Source organism: Oenanthe melanoleuca, chromosome 5 (assembly GCF_029582105.1).
Source record: "Oenanthe melanoleuca isolate GR-GAL-2019-014 chromosome 5, OMel1.0, whole genome shotgun sequence".
In the NCBI taxonomy this organism is placed as follows: Eukaryota; Metazoa; Chordata; class Aves; order Passeriformes; family Muscicapidae; genus Oenanthe; species Oenanthe melanoleuca.
The window spans coordinates 13097092-13114921 of record NC_079339.1 but is presented as its reverse complement, the minus strand read 5'-3'; the positions used below and the strand labels follow the sequence as shown (position 1 = coordinate 13114921).

At 37.2% G+C, this 17830-nt stretch overlaps 1 protein-coding gene across 8 annotated transcripts in view; it reads left to right on the top strand.

The window, feature by feature from the left end:
- SOX6 (SRY-box transcription factor 6) overlaps window positions 1–17830 on the top strand; it is a 360677-nt gene that overhangs the window by 103541 nt on the left and 239306 nt on the right. For 3 of the 8 annotated variants that reach the window (XM_056492470.1, XM_056492468.1, XM_056492465.1), the window contains exon 1: window positions 1912–2421. The exons of 3 other annotated variants lie outside the window; for them this stretch is intronic. The gene's annotated coding sequence lies outside the window, so the exon portion shown is untranslated. Of the gene's footprint in view, window positions 1–1859; window positions 2422–17830 lie in introns of those variants that run through there. 2 more of the 8 variants (XM_056492467.1, XM_056492464.1) reach the window with 1 other exon arrangement.

Below are 17830 nucleotides of genomic sequence, written 5' to 3'. Positions count from 1 at the left end.
TCCAGTCCTTTATTTTTCAAGTCCACAACAATAGGTTGTTGATTCAATGGACAAGACCAGAACAATTAAGTTCTCTGTTTAGCAGCAGTGCAGCATTTTAATGCCCTCCTCTAATAATGGTCTCATTATTGTTATTCTAAGACTGGGCCTCAGGAGGAGGAATATTTGCTGGAGGTACGTCATTATTTTGCAAATTTCGATTAGCTCATCATGTTGTCTGTACTGTGAAAATCGTAGCTAATTAGGGCAGTCAGTTAGACTACCAGCTTTTGAGCTTATGAGTTAAAAGGTAGCACACTTGATAGGCCAATGATGTGAAAAAGGTGGTAAAAAGAGGGATTAGAGCTGTTGCCTTAGTAACTCTAACTTCCATCTGTGCGGGAACAATGGACCTGTGTTTCTCCACCACCTTGGTGTAAAAATTGGTTTTGTTTTGAAAGGAAGGGGCTCTTTATGACAATTTGGAATTCAGCCTAACGGGGTGTAGTTTTAGTTGTTAGAGGAGACCATTGGAGGATAGGAGAGATGAAAGGTCATGGCGAGCTCCAAGGACATGAAAGGTCATTGTCTCTCGTAACAATAGTGGATTGTTTGGGCCCATTATTTCCAGCCAACTACTCAGTCAGGTGATAGAAAAGATACTACCAGTTTAGTCAGGTGGAACAGGAGAGAAAGATAATGCACCTACTACAGCACAAAAGATAACTATAATTCGCCTTTATTAAACAAAGTTGCACTTATTTGTGGCCATCCTCTGAAGAGGGTTGTTTACTGACTTACTATTCCAGCCTGCTTTGTTCAGCACTGCCTCTGTAGGCATCACATCTCTGGGAAGCAATCCAACGTGTTAGAAAATGTTGTTTAAGCTTTCTTCCCATGAAGAGAAGCCCCCAGGAGTACCACTGATGTGATACTTAACAATAAATTTAGTTGTTGTAGCTTTCTCGCATTATTGGCGCTCCTAAAAGGTTTTCCTTCAAATGCAGAATCAAATTAGCTATAAATATGAAATAAATTAGCTTCAAAACTTTATAGCATTTTATCATAAATTCTACGGCACATATTGCAGAAAGTTTACAGCAAACTGTATCAGGCACTGCTGAACAGAGAGCAGAGACCCATAGTTGTGTAAAAATAGATTAGCTATAGGACTACACTTATGCAAAGGGAAGTAGATAAAGTGTCATCTTTAAAGTCTCTTATTCAGAAGCTTTGGGAGAGTCTGTGCCTTTGTTTTAAACGAAAAACCAGAAATACTGCCATGCTTTTTAATAAAACAGCTATAGCAGAGTCCATGAGGAAAGCATTTCTGTTAGTGAATAGAGCTGTCACCTTTTATATTTTTCCAAGAGCATCCAAACCCCCAATTTACTGTTTTTCAGAAAGATGAATTCCCCTCCCTGCTTTCTTATTTCCCTGTTTTTGTAGCACTATGCCTTAGTCATCCATGCAACAAGTTTGTTTTTCTTTTCCTCTTACCTCTGTCTACAATCAAAGCACATCACAAGGTCCATCACCTATCACCTCAAGATTAATTTCTTTAGGTGAGCATTTCCAGAATGTTCCACATTCTTACAGGAGATCTTTGAACTCTTTTACCAAGGTTTGTTTTATAATCTTTTTATTCATTTCACAACAGAGCTGCCAGAGCTGTATTGCATTTTTATGAAACTGACGACATATATGTATATATAATCACTATTATACTTGAAAATAAAAATAATATATAATTTTTAGGTATCCCATCTTAAACTGTTCTGACCTCATTTGAACTCCCCTTTTTAGCTATTCTGGGCCTCTCTTATCTCATTTTTACTCCTGGCCACTCTTGCTCTTGCTTTCTGACAACACAGATGGGTGGCCTTGCACAAACTGATAACTGTGGCAATTTCTCAGCACACTATTCACTAATAAAAGATGTTATTTTCAGAATTAGGCAGGCATGTGTCATGCTTGCTCACTGGCTGAAGATGAGAGGTCGAGCTGTGGCTTCCTGGGAGCGTGCAGTCGTATGAGCCATTGGACTTTACAGCTCTCAGGTTGTTGATGCATTGTTTTACCAGCAACTAGGTTAAGTAATTAGAGTCTTTCAGAGAAAGGAAGTCTTGCTTTAAGTGTTTGTAAGCTTTTAGTTTTTTAAGATAATCTATTCTTAATTTTTCTCTTTAGTTTGCTATTTAGTTCTCATTTATTTTGCCTATGTTTAGTTATTTTTGTATTACAATGAGCCGAAGAGTGTAGGCTGCTTAGTTCAAAATGGGAGCCCTGCAAAGGGTTAACCAGCAGAGAATTACAAATGAACTATCAGGAAAGTTGATTATTAATCCAGCAAGAGAGAAAATATCCTTCCAGTTAGCAAGAATTAGTACCTGAAGAGCTGATAATATTGTTCGGGCTGTCGGTGTGGAATGGCAAAACCAGGTAAGCTAATCATCTCCTCAAAGGAACAAAATCTTCTCTTTCTGTTTTTCATTATAAGAGAGTTCAGTTTTTAAAAGGATCTTTGCTATTTTACTTAAAGTATCAGCATGTGAAACAGCATATGCTGATCCTCAGTTTCCTCAAATGAATGAAAGAAATTAAACTTGTGTTTACCTTTGGTAAGAAGATACATTTATAAGCCATATTTCTGAGCTACGCAATGTGTGTAACTGTGAAATATCATAACAATTCTTTCCTGCTTTGCGGTTAAGTGTGAGAACTGATTACAAAACCTGAAGAGTCCTTTGCAATTGCAAGCTAAAATATTACGTAAGTCTGTCTTCAGTTGTGCTTGGACATATTGTGGGGGTTTACAGGAACTTTTATGTTGCAGAGCTCTTTCATTCAGAGTCATTAGATTTCAGTTTTCACGCTGAATGAATGATTTATTTAAGTTTGTTTTGATATTGTGGACACATTTCTGTTAGTTAAAAAGCTCTTTTTTTTTTTTTTTTTTTTTTTTAATGGGGTTTCAAAAATCTATGATCTGAGGTTAGAAGGAAATGGATGTTTGGTAAATATACCACTGTGTTTATACAGAGAAATGCAAATGAAACCATTAGGTCAGTTGAATACAATCTCATAATTTTGGTAATTTTTTGAAAACTCAGAGCCCTATCTTGGGAAAACTTTTAAATTTGTGGCCCTGATACTAATAAATAGTGGGTGATAAACATTTATGTTTTTCAATGTAGTCTTCACTATTTAGCTTATTATAGGGGTTGTGTAAAAGTTTTTCAATGACAGTGTAGTACTGTGGAAACTAGAAAGTCTGTATTGAAACCAGAAAGTCTGTATACAGCATTTGGTAGCTTTTCCTAATTGTACTCTGTTGCTTAAATTAGCAGCAGTTTAACAATTCCTGATTTACTTGTAGAGTGGAATTCAATATGCACATGATGTGACCACAGTATCTGTCTTGGTGGAAAAGAGTCCAGATTTTAGCCTGTCATGTATGAAATAGCCTGAAAGCTGTATGAAAGGGATTGTGATGATACAAGAAGGAAAATATGGATAAAAGTGGAAGTATTCCAAATTTAAAGGCTGAGCCCCTGTAGCAACGTAGCTCCACGGGGTAACTTTTCATGAGCCATAGAGAAAGGAAGAAACCTTTTAATTTTGGGAATGGGATTAAGGTCTGGCCTGGGGCAAAGGAGAAAGAGAAAGGAAGAGGCAGTGTGGAAAGTGAAAGGGAGAAGTGGCGTGTGACAGCGTCACCGTGTCGCGTGTGACTTTGGCCTCCTCGAGCAGAGGGACAGCTGGTGGCCCAGCTCTCTGAAGGGCGTCTCACCACGTTAGAGCAAATTAAAGTCCTAGAATTTGCTGATGATGGTGGCATTTCGGGAGCTGTGCTAAATATTCAGATGTACATAGAGGCAAATAGCATCTCGAGGCACATTTTAGCTGAGTATTTTAAGGAGAGAGGGGACAACGTAAATAAGCTGCATTTTCCCAGTTTGAACACCAGCATCTAGGAAATATATAAAGAGCAAGAAACCCAATGATGAAAAAATTATCACGCAGGAAATGATATACGTAGAAAAAACAAGATTGTAATTAGTGGAGGAAAGTAAGAAACTGATTAGAGAAATGAAATTTCCCAGATGTTTAAGGAAAAAAATGAAAGTTAAATTAGATAAGCTCTTTTAACTAGTATTGGAGAGGAATGCTTCCTTCAGAATGGGAAAGCTAAACTTAAAATGAGAAAAGAGCTGGCAACTTGAGTTTAGCTCAACTGTTTTCCTGCACGAGTGACTCTTTGGAATGCTCTGCTTGGAACATCATCAGGAACAACTAGTATAGAGCTATTGGAGAAAAAGTAAAACACAAAATGAAACTCTCTGTATGCTTATTTGGAATGATTAAGGTGATTATATTAGTTATGTGTGTACTAACCCACAAATTAGACAAATTGGTTGGATTTTGAAGTAGTACTTCAAGATTTATTATATTTCATGTATATATGTGGTCGACACTTGAGCTCTAGCATTGTACTGGTTCAACTGGTTCATTTTAAAATTAATTGTAAGCATTAGCTTATTGACAAAATCCTAAATCATCAAACACTACCTGCAATGAACGATAACAGTCTTGAGCCCCCTCAGCTATAAACCAGTGTAAAATAGCAGTTATTTAATTATTATTATTTATATCAACAAATGTAATGTTTTTAAGCAAAAGATAGACACAAAAGATATCAAGCAGAAACTCTGGGGTTTTTGTGTCCATTCCAGTGGCTTGTTTCAACAACACAATAGTGTAACCTGTGACAAATGTCCCCCTACAAGGCAGTTTAGCTGGCACCACTGTTTTTGTGCCAGTTCCTGTTCTCAGCTGTGTATTACAGGAAAAAAAAATGGAGGAAAAAAAAGCCCCAACCAAAAAAGTCAGACGTGTCTGGAATAGGTTGATAAGAACATCATCTGATTTACTGGAACTAGTTTGACTGAACAGGGTGTTCAGTTAAGTAAAATTGTATTTTCTTCAACTTAGACCTGTTTAAAGGCTTAATGTCGAGGAGAGATGAAGCTCCAGAGGTCTCTGACTAAGTAGACACACATCTGGAAACACAGCTGCACTCAGGGCAGGCTGCAGAAGAAGTTAGGCTGCAGCAAGCAAGCCATTCTTGTCACTACATGGTTGGTGCAGTAAGATGAGATGATGTGGAGGGTGGAGCATAAATATCTATATGTTGCTTGATTCTCTACTTTATAAAAACCTGTTAGTAGCCAGGAAGAAGCTTGTCTACACAAACAGATGGCCAAAACAAAGTTTGGGCCAGGTTATTTTTGTTTCTTGGACCACACCTTGTCTGTGGTGACAGTACTGGAGAGAGAATGTGTTTCAGTTCATTAGGAGCTCAGTGAAGCTATATGGATAACACTGAAGTATTTTATAAGATTCAGTGTAAAGCTGCAGAGTTCAAGGAAGCTCATGTCTTATTAGCTATGGCTAAGGTCAGTTATCCACACAATGAGGGGGAAACTCTTTCATAAACAAGTAGATAAATATGGTGCAGGTGGTGCTTAGCCTTGCTTCAGGCTGTGATATTACCAAAAGAGTTCACAAAAACTCCAGCTTCTGCAGAGTCCTTATGGAGCATCAGCAGCATGGAGTGTTCAGATACAAAATTATAAAGTTGTGTCATGGAAAAAGAAAAATTCAGGGCATTTTCCTGGCTTTGTATACAGGTGTCTATCTGCACAAGATATTAAGGAGAGAATATAGAACCATTAAAACTCTTCCTTTCAAAGAAAATAAATTGTAAAATTATTCTAGGGCTGAAAAAACAAATGGAACACACCTCATCTAAACATCAGAATAAAACAGGCCTAGTGTCTTGTGGGTTTTGCTTTCTGAAACTCTGTAGTGTTCCATGTGTTTCAAAAGAGCTGGTTAGATATTTAGGTGTTTATTAGCGCTTGATCCGTGTCTAATAACAGAGAAAAATCATATAAGACTTCATTTTGCCTTTGGGGCTATTATTTTTATTGTCTTATGGAAAATAATTATATTTTAAACAGCTGCAAAAAGAGAAGAGCTTGAAGAGTTAATTGAATCACATGCTGCTAAAGGAAAACATTTTCTTTCCTATTTTTTCTCAACTGAAGTAGGAGTTACATGTGTTCCTTATTACACCCAACATATTCCAATAGTTTTTTAAAAAGACATACTCATGAAGCACTGTATTCTCAGAGACACTTTATTTTCAGCCACTAAATCCTGGAGCAATCAAACATGTGTCATTTTTTCACCTTCTGAATAGAGTTCTGTGGCTGTAGAGGATGATAGAACATAAGATCCATAGAACTGTAAAATGTAATCCCCTGCCTGTCTTTACTACACAGGTTTTGGGTGTATTTTTATAGATGCCAGAGGAAAATCTGCTGGCATTTCTTTCAAAGATAGCACATATCAGTGTTGGTGTAGTTATTAATTATTCTGTGGTCTTTAGGCCAAATGTTTTAATGGTAATAAAAATCACACAAAGACAACCAGCCAGGACAGAACCCACAGCAAATTTACTTTAACTGTAATCACCCAGGTTTGTGAGAGCCAAAGGACAGCAAACTGAGTGTTTTCCCACAAATGGGTCTTTTTTTATGGACTGGACTGATGATGTGCAGGTGTTCAGTGTCGGAGGCAAACGGGGGTGTTCAGAACAAAGCTGAGATTTTTTCAGGGCACTTTCTGCTTCAATAGGTCAAACAAGCAAAGGCAAACTCCATGGTGCTGGGAGAAGGCCAAAGCTGGGCACTTCAGATGCACATCCTTATGGCACTTCTACCTCTGAACAGGAATGGATAAAGCAAAAAATTTATAAAAGTTTGCCTGCTGTCGAGTAGTTTATGCTCATGTGCATTTTACATGTGTTTAAACCTCAGTGAGCATTGCAGTAGCCAGATCCTAATTGTTTTTTTTTTTTTTTTTTTCCCAAGCAAAGTTTTTATCAGGGCTGGACTTGTCCAGTTCCAATTTAAAGAATTGTTCTGCCTCCATATTAACTTGGATTTAAAAAAAAGCCACATGTACAACCATACACCCCACTTTTTTTGCATGAAAAATGTGAGCTAAATCACAAATATCCTTGTTCTTGCTTTACCAGGATAGGTTTTAGCATTTATTGAGGTAATATATATATGGTTTGCCAGTGTTTATACTGAACCTTTCTTGTCTGTGACTTTTCAATAGACTGCTTTTCCTTTGAAAAAAGTATTTTTGGGGCACTGTTGATTCATCTTTCTACTTTTCCCATCAGTTGTGGTGCGTTTAACACTGTCACCACCTTAGGGAGCACAGTGTTGTGGGAAAACAAAGTAGCTGCTGGTGACCCCGTGACAACTGTCTGGTAAACCTGATTACTAACCTAGAGCGTTGTTTAATCTAAAGGCCAAATAAAACCCTGCAGGAGAGAACCATTGTTTTGTTCTAAATGCCTATTAGGAAGGGAGCTGCTGTGCTGTAAGCAGCAGAATAATAAGCCTCCCTGGCTTGTCGGGGTTCAGATCTAGGCATTCAGGGCAGACTTGCCGAGACTTCCTATTGCAAAGAAAGAGCTAAGTTTTGGAATTGATGTCGAAGTCAACTAAAACAATAATCAGTAATAGCAGCTTTGTGTTTCAGGGAGGATCAGAGCCTGCTTTGAGCTGTGCTGATATAGTTCTAAAGATAGTATATGGACTTCATTAGGGTTATTCTCTTCTGCACCCTACAGCTGTGACATGGAATCCAGAGTTACTGGGTACTCTGTCTCCTGCTATCTGCTTTTAGCTGGTTTGTTTACTTTGCAAACAAAGAAAGGAATGAATAAAAGTGACTACTTCATCTACTACTATCACTAATAATTTCAGCATTGCATGAGAAATGTCTCTTTCCCATTTTCCTAAAACTGAAGTTTTCAGGGAATAAATTGGAAAGAAAGCTCAGTGCTGGCAAATTATCAAGCCTTTTTATAAATGGTTTTTTTTCCCTAACCTGCCATTCATTATCCTTTAAGGGTATAATCAACATGCTTAGGTCACAGATGATCATATAAGTTGTAGAAATTTTAATTCATCAGGGGTGATGTTCTGATTTTACTTCCGTAGCTTCAGCAGTGAATCAACCATTTTAGTATAAAAAATGTGCCAGTATGGTAAAATACCTCATCAAAAATTGTTAGAACTACACAAAGTGGGTTGACTGATATCCACCAAACTAGAGAGACTGAGTCATACAGTAAGCAGTTGAAAGAAAAAATGTTTGTTGTTAAAAAATATATTGTTTTGTGAACCTGTAATATTGTTTCTAGAACCAAAGTGGGAAGAGATCCCTGCTGTAGAAAATTTGTGAGCAAGCACCATATCAATTACTGTAGTTCTCACTACTAACAATTAGGTTAGTGAATTCCATCCATATTATGTATAGGTGTGTCAGTCTAAACAACATGTAATTATATTCAGGTTAGAGAACTTTTACCTCCATATTTATGTATCTGTGTGCATAAGCATGCACACAAATACCCACATTGATACAAGTTCATTTCATCCATTACTTATATGTATTCTACATATGCAAACACATAGGTGAGCATATATATGCATCTATCTAATGGTCATGTATGTATATGTGCACAGTAATACCCCACGTGATTTTCACACTAATATTTGGTGCAAAGCTTCACACTTCCTTAAAAATACTGCCTGTCTTCCATATAATTCTACTTTCAGAGACGACAATCTGTAATTTAGAGGACTAATGCACTATGAGTAAAGATTATTGAGAATTACTTGATAAATCCAGGAGTAGGTGAGAGTGCTTGTGATTCTTCCAGGCCATTGGTAGCACTTTTATTTGTGTAACACATGAGTCAGTTCTAACATAGCAATGGGCCTCTGACCATTCCTGGTGATCTACCTTGCACTTGCAGGATTTCTATTATTAAATAAATAGAGAATTGGACATTGTACATGTTTAATTATTAGCTAAGATATTATTAAACTTGTGTTCAAAGATTATAGGACTACTATCAATAGTTTTGTCAATTTTTTTTCTTTTCTCTTTTTTTTTTTTTTAAAAAGATTTCTGGAGAAAATTCTTTAAAAAATACCTTTCTGCCAATATCTGTAGTAGTCCATGAAAGGCTTGTGTCTACTAATTTATGTAGTAGTTTGGAACATAATTCCTTTTCTCATTGTTTCTGTTACCATTTTCTGTAGAACACCATCATCTTCTAATGTAATATTATACAGTGAAATCTGAAAATTAACCTAATCAAAATAGCTTTCAGATGTTTAATTAGATTTTTTGTGTTTGCTAGAAAGGGTTTTTTTTTGATAGCTTTGTTTCTTAAAAGAATAAGCAGGTATTAATTCTGTTTTCCAGTATTCATCCTACTTTGCTAATCAGACTTCTTTAATCATAAGAAGTGTTTATCACTTTTCTGTCCCATAAAAGATAATAGGGTACACATACTTTGCAGCCTGAACCCATATGAAATGTTTTCTTAAATCCTTGAAGTCAGTGGATGAGTGATAAACCCCAAAAGTAGCACCAGTATTTTTAAAAATATTACCACTGACAGTTTTATTTTAATGATAAGATAATTCAGGGATTTTTTACATACAATTAAGAAAGCACCAGTTCTCATTATGTGATGTTACAGAGTTTAAGCTGGGATTCATGTGTGATTGGTAGAGATTTGCTATTGGCCTGACAGTATCAATATTGAACTGCTGAGCACTTGTGTTCACATTTGTGTTCAGTGGTGGCCTGAGAATTGTGGACCAGTAATAAGAGGCCAAAAAAAGGGGGCTGTTGTTCCATTTTGATTTCAACAGCTTTATTCCCACTTAGAAACTTTTTTGAAAATTGTCAGTCATTTACTCTTCCTACCAGGTGATTGTGGACTCACTGGTAATGTTTTGCTGGCTTTACCATTTTAGTTTGCAGATAATCTTTCCTTTTTTTCTTCAGTGCTATTTAATGGCATTGTCATAGCTGAAGAGCCAAGTCTCTCTCTCTCAAGTCCATGGAGTGGTATTAATTTAATTTCATTAAACCTCATAAAGACCATTAAGCTTCATGCAGGCACCTGCACTTTGCTTATAAATTAGACATCAGATTACAAGGTCAGGCTGTAATTTTCATAATTTAGAAATAATACCAGATCAAGACTTTTAGTACATTGGTTTGTTGCCTTTTGGCTTTGGATAGAGCCAATTTTTCTCTCTGCTCTGCTCCAGACCTGGCATAGTTACCTGACCTTTGTTATCCTATTGTTCTGGTTTATGGGTTGATAACCATTCTGTGAGCTATGAGGTGTGGACCTGCCCCTGCTGCATTCCCTGAACTAAAGAGAAAAAGAAAAACAAGAAAGAAAGGAAAAAAGGAACCCCCCTTCCACTAACCATTAAATTGTAGGGTGATCTGGAGATAAAAGCAGAATCTCTTTTTTGCTTTTCAAATATTTGCTTGGCCTTCAAAAGGTATTTGCCTTTTGTGTTTACATTGGATTTATTTTTTTGGCCTACATGCAGAAAGAGAATGATACATTAAAGAATAATGGACAATAGTGAGGAAAATGCTCTCAGTTTCCTCATCTAGCCTGTATTTTCTACTTTAGGTTTATTTTTTTAATCTTGTCTACTTCTATTTAAATAGAAACTGCTGAGTGTTGTAAAGGGTTGTAAATGTGAAAGTATCAGATGAAGTACAGTACAAGAAGATTATCTACAGGTTGGCAGGCAGTAATGAGAGTTGGCAAAGTGCCATTTTCCTCTATGAACCTTTGGGACCTCTGTGTGTGGCAGAACAATGTAAGGCTTCAAAAGCCAGTGATCTGTCACTTGCAGGAGTGCTTTCTGCTGTTCCTGAGAGAGGCAGGTGAGGTTTGTCTCCATAAAGTTGTATAAATCTTCTCCAAGGCAAAAGGAAGATGCTTTGGCTGAGAGTAGATGTCTGTGTCACATCATCTTCAATTCTCTCCCTCTGGATGGCATTAGAGCTTCCTTGGAACCTGCATTGTCCCTTGTGGATTTTCTTTCATTGGAAGAACAGGATTTAAGCAAGTTTGTTTCAAATATAATTTAATTGAAACCCCCACTCTCCAAGGAAGCACCACTTTGTGACAATTGCCTGTTCCAAGTTTATATTTTTTTGTTGCTCAAGTCAGTCCCTTTGTTGTTTTACACACAACTACTGCATCATCAAAAGCTTTTGATTTTGTTAGAGTGAACTCATGAGATTGAGATATTTCCATATCTTCTTACTGTAACGTTTAATATTTTTTATGCTACTAACTTAAACATGACCCAATGATTTATTTGAAGCATCTTGATTAACGTGCTTTGAAAACACGGGCATTTATAATAGATAAAAATATATTTCACCACATGTATGTCATAAAGCTCTTAGTATGTTACAGTTTGTGAAAATTACAGTCAGTTAATAATGTGTCAGCTCCCCACTGTGTGCTTTGTAGGATACTGAATGGGTGTTACAAGATTTATTTGCTGGATTTTGCAGGTTTTCTGTAGCGTGTCAGATGCCTTGCTGATTGCTTGGTGAAGCCTGGAGCATGAGCTCCCTCCTGCAATGTTTACTTTAAGTCAATCTACATTTGCTTAAAAGTATGACAGGATTAAAATCAGATCACCTCCTTGGAACTTTCCTAAAAGCCTGAATACTCTTTAGTGAGACTATTGTGTGTAATTTAGGTGCACACTTCTGTGGGAATCACAATTTACTTCATAGGTCTTCGAATTACAGGGAATGGATTGTAATAAAATGTGTATTGTAGTGTTGCTAAAGTGATAATAATATTGCAAATAATTTATATGCTACTCTGAGATTTTGAAGAGGGGATAAGGAGTTCTTTATTGACTTTGTTCATAATGTAATTACAAGGACTCTCTCTCCTTTTAGAGCTTTCATCCTTATGAATTTCCTGGACCTGTTCATGTCTTCTAATTCTTTCATTCATAGAAAGAATTACTTGGCCTTGTTGATACAGTTTTATTTTACACCTAAAATCTTAGAAAGTGGGAATGCTCAATTAAGTTTTGAGCTCTTTTTATTCATTATCTTTCTGGTGATTTAGTTTTTTTTCTTGCTTGGAATACATTAGAGCATTTCTGTTTAAATGTTTCCATTAATGTCCTGCCGTGCAGCCTTCAAGCTTAGTTAAAAGGTGGAGAAATATCTGTTTTCAAAAAAATATAAAATCCTGAAGACAATTTAAGACTGGGATTAAAACTGTAGGAGTGTGAAGGTGGCAGGCAATCTGGGCAGTACATAGGTGGTGTCTGTGGAGTTCCATTGGACTGCCATACAGAATGTTATATCAGGATAACATGGTTTAAAATGGATGGGTAAATTTCTGTGTGACTTCAACAGCACCAAGCACCAACTTGTATAGCAATTGGATTTAACAGGCAAAAAAATCAAAGGGAGTTTAGAGAAAGAGAATTTGTGTGAGCTGATTTAGGATTTGAGGCTCTTGTCTGATGCTAATAAAGGTTTCTGATGTCATTCTTTTTGTAGCTGTAATGTACACTACAGAAATAATTTGTATAATGTGTGCTTGCGTGCACTGTCTTGAATGAGGTATATGTTTATAATTTCTGGCTTTCAGATTTAAATCTGTGAACACAGCAAGAGCTCAATGAGTTCTGATAATAATAGTCCTGTAATGCAGAGATCCTGAGAACTTCCTTGCAAATGGAAGGAGTCATTAATCTCACAAAAGTGATAGAGAGAAAGAAACTTGCCAGAGTTGCAAAGAATCATTTCTGCAAGGGTCACACAGAATAGATTAGACCATAATCAAAATATTTTTGGGACATCTTACCATTTTGAAAGTGGTAGTGTGAAAGGAGCTTTGAGAATGGATGTTTTGAGGAGTATATTTCAGATCTACCACTTTGCTCATGGTTCTGTCTCATGTGCCCTAAATCCACACATATGAAGAAATAGAGATTTTAATTCTCAGTCTGGTTTCTACTGAGATATCAGATATCAGGAGAGTAAGGCTCTTTTCCAGCTAATTTTTGGGGGAATTATAACTTTTGTTTTCTTTTTGTTTCTCTTTCCCATTTTGTGTGTAGCTGTGTATGCAAAGTAGGAGTGGTAGAAATTTCTAGAATTAATATGGAACAAAAATTCAAAAATTTTAAGCTGTGTTGTCTTTTAATTTGCAACTTCTCCAAATTTTCTCCTTCATTTAAAATTTACCTTTCTTCCTCACCTTGTAAAAACATATTTATTTTGTGTTGGTTTTTTGGAACTATTAAGGGCACTCTCTGTGGGCAGAGTTTATGAAGATATCATATTGAGTATTTCTTGCATGCAGAATGAAATGGTAATTTTCCTTCTGTCTTGTACTTTCCCATGTTTTATATATTTGGTTGTAATTGTATTTCATGTGGAAGGTGAACAGGCTGAACTGGCACACTGCTGGGGCACCTTCAGGGGGCCCTGTGGGTCTGCAGAGAGTGATAGGAGCTGATAGCATATTTCTATCTTTCTAGCTCAGAACTTGGAATATTTGAGATACTAAGTTTGCATCTGTTCATTTTCATAAAGTTTCTGGCAAATCTAGAGAAGGCATTCCCAAAATCTTCTCATAGTCTACTACCATGCTGGAATAATTCCTGTTCAACCTTTCAGCTGATGTCAGGTAACAACCTTCTGGTGGGTGCTGGGCAAATGTTTGGTCCATCAGGCACCTTAATCTGTCTTTCAGTGGTTTAAGCTTAACCTGGTCTTTGGGCTGGTATTAAAGTGCCTCCATCCCTCATTTCCTCCCCATTCCCCAAACCCAGTGCCTGGTAAAGCCACCTGGGAGAGGTCCAGGCATCTCTTGGCCCTGCCTGGTAAAGCTGCCCCTTAAAATATCTTGAGTGAAATCCTGGTTCTGCTGAAATCACTGGCTACTTTAAGCATTAATTTTATGTCAGCAAGGATTTCACCAGTATTTTTATTTTGCAGTTGTAGAGGGAGGGAAGCCTGAACCAAGATGAATGTGACTTCACGTTGTGAAATAGATTCTCTGCTAGTTTTATCCTTGCCTTCCTCCCATTTGAATAACTGTAAATGATGTTCTCTGTTAATAAGTGTGTACTTTGTCTAAATTGCATTTATTTTTCTTTTGACATATATATCATTTTACTATTAATCATCTCCTTCTGCTCTTTACTGTACAAAGACACTGTTGTGCTGATGGAACATATTTAATCTTTGGTATGTTGTATTTTATTTCTATTGTTGCTTTCCCATTTCTTTATGGAAAATCTTTCTTTATTGACTCTTAAATCATGAGTTAAGCCCTTATTGAAAACATGTTCTGTATGTACTTTCTTGTGAGTGAAAGAAGTTCTTTTGAGGTTGTAGGCTAGGCTTATACAAATACTTCACTATACAGTAGAAATTCAGAGGTCTCCTATATGTTATCTAAAACTAGAAATATACCATTTACTCAGCAGCACATCATAAAAGAGATGCATACTATGTTCACGTCTGTCAGTGCCTTAAGTCATCACTCTACAGCCTTTTTTAAATTCTCTTTTTATTGAAACCAAGAAACAAAACAAAGACAAAAAAAAGCAAAACCAACATCAATTACATGTCAACATGACATCAAACAGCATAATATATCAGAAAAATAAATGTATGATCTGGTGACTCAATGATTTCTGTCCATATGGCATTTACAGAGAGGTAAAAGAAAAGGCAAATAGCTACACATCTGTATTGGGGAAAAATGTCCAATATAAAACTGGCCATAGTGACAGCATCAGAAAGCTCTCAGCCTTGATTACTTGGAAATAAGTAGCACATAGAAGAGGAAGAGAGGTTCCAACAGTCTTGCTTGTATATATATTTAGAGTTTTGTGCAATGGGAATTGTGCAGGTATAAATCTTTGTATAAAAAGATTACTTAAGGATGGAGATAATCTGCTTGCTAATGCTAGGTCTAGGTTTATAGATGGATGTGTAGCACAGCTGCATGCAGAGTGATGCAAAAATGCAATGAGGAAAAAAAAATCTCTGAAAATAAATGTGACTATCTGGTGAAACTATTAAAATGAATACTGACTCCAAGTCTATTTGTATATTTGCTGAAAGACATATGAAAAAGCCTCTTTGTATAAGTGCTAAACACATGAAAACCACTGAGAATCAGTTAAGCCCCTAAAATAATAATCTGGGAATTCCATTCATTATTATAGCAAAGGGCATCATAACTTTATGGTAAGTAGGGAAGGGTGGGAGAGAGGTGAGACTGTGGGGGTGGGAACTAGAGAAAGAAAACCCAGAAAGATCCAGAATCAAACACAGCCTCTGTTATTTGAATTTGTTGTTCATTTTCAATGGAGTGATAACTGGAACAGCTCAGCCTGAACTCCCTGGCAGTTCTAAGGAACTTGGATGTGTTTCACAGCTTACATCTGGACAACAGGGTACTGGGAAAAAAAGGCACAAGGATGGATCACATTCCCTTTGCACAGTTAGGGCTTGAATCTAATATATAATAAATGTATGTAAAATAAAGATATGTACACGTAGACTCATACATTTATGTATCTACACACGTGTTCATGTGTGTATAAATCCAGATTCACAAAGGATTTCTCCTTGTTTTGGTGTTAGGCTCAGTTCACAGATCTATATTCTGTCTCTTCAGAGTCAATAGAAGTTACCTTCTGGAATTTATTTTCCTTTTTTTTTTCCTTACCCATGCTGGCTATTTATTCAGTGCTATCTGAGATCTCTTTTTGTTAATCTTATTACAAGTACAGCTATAGGCCTCAAAGGAGGTGATAAGTGACCCATTGGACCTGGAAATGGTGCTTTCTGTGAGAGCAGGGAATATGTAATGAGCTGCTTATCTTATCTTTTAGATCAGCGATAACTTCAGCGAGACCACTTGGTCAATATTGTACATCTCACTCTACGGCCACATCTCCCCAAAGCAGTGACATAATGTGTTGTGCCCAGTGCATGCAACTTGGCTTCTGTGGATGGCAGAGCACAGCATATTGCAGCACAGAGCCTGTGGGGAGCACAGCTCCTGAGGGGAAAATAGCAGTACATGGAAACCTCAAAGGAAACTTAAGAAGGGACAGTGCGAGTGCGTGCGTGAAGTCTGAAGGCAGAGAACTATGAGGGCTATGTGGAACATTTCCTGGAGCTTACCACTCATCAACATGGCAGGATTGTCAGCCCTGAAGTCCATCCCTTCCCTCTGGGCCCCTGCCAGTGCCCCTGTGCCCGTCAGGTGCTGCATCCCATCCTCACAGCATCCTCCTCTTGGTGTTCTAGCACGCTGCCACCCCACGTGGCAGTATCCCTCTACTGCCCCCCAGATGCTTGGGTGTCAAAGTAGCTCCATTTCTGCTCTTTCCATTTTGTCCTTGTTGCTTCAGGTTGCTAAAGGCAGGGAGTGTAAACTAACTTAATCTTTTATTATTAACCCCCAACTGTCATATCCCACAATTTATTAAAATGGCATGTACAGAATAGCAAATAACAACCTATTCCTTTGTTTCCCTGCTCTATTATGGCTTCATTGTAAATTTATATTTCAAAACTGGGCTCACTCCATTCTCCTACACAGAAAATCCCCGCTGCCACCAAAACACTTTGTGTATTATGTGTCACACCTTAAAACCTTTACAAGCAGCTGGCATCTCTTCATTTGCTTTATCTAGACATAGATCAGTCCCTCTCTGTAGTCAGCACAAGTGAAATGAAGCCTCTTCTGCAGCAGGTTGGCAGCACTGATGTGTAGACATGGTTCCAAAGGAGTGTGTAGAAGCAGCATCACCGACCCATCCTGGAGGAGAAAGAGAACTTCAAACTTTAACACTTCCTTCCAAACTACTCCAAAACCTCTTTAGCGTGAAAGTGTCTCTCTTGGAAGCATAAAAGATTTAGTTCTTTTGCTCCAGGCAGGACTTTTAAACCTAATACTTATATAAGTGAACTGTCCCCTCTAGTTCTCACATTAACTTATAATGCCACACTGGCAGGGTTGTTGGTTATATTCTGGGTGTGTGAAACAGGCAGCTGCTGGAGATGGGCTGGCAGGCTGACATGGGCTGAGGTAACATTAGCAGCAAGATGGATTTTGGTTTTGACTGCTGCCTTAAGGGAAATTCCTAAAAATGTTTCTTTTATATATTTACTGCAAGTAAATATAAATTTTTTACATGCTTGGGTACCAGCGTGATATATCTGCATTTCATTGTGTTTCATGTTTTTGTGAAATGAGATGAAGTATTGTGCTGCTGACAATATTTAAATAAAAGCCTAAAGTGGCATTTTGCAAAGAAAATGGGAAGATTTTTTTTTTTTCAATTTAAGTTAGTATGAGACACAAGAACACAAGTCTCTACTCTTTCAAGGAATTTATAAAGTTGGCAGTGATGTGGTTGTGTAGTACTATGCCACAGTTACCTTTTGACAGCTTCATTAGCATTATGCAAATATTTCTGTCAATTTTTGAACAAGCTGCATTTGTGATGAAAAACCTTACCGTGTGGACAGGAAAACCTTGCACAAACTGTAGATTTAACGCCCTCTTGACTCCAAACTTTCAAGAATAATTGTCTTTTTATTTTGCTTTGTAAACAGACACATTTGAACATAAAATCTGTAATAAGAGGGAGCTTGTAATAAGGGAGAACTTGTGGCAAATACTGTGACCTTCAGTAAACTGAGGAAAGATACCACTTCTAATCAAAGGCAAAAGCCATGATCTTCCTTGTTGTAACTGACTGTTGACACAAGAAAGGCCAGGCAGATTGACATCCATCTCTATAGAAACCATTAACCAGTGCTGGGTAAATCCAGAGCATTGAATCCA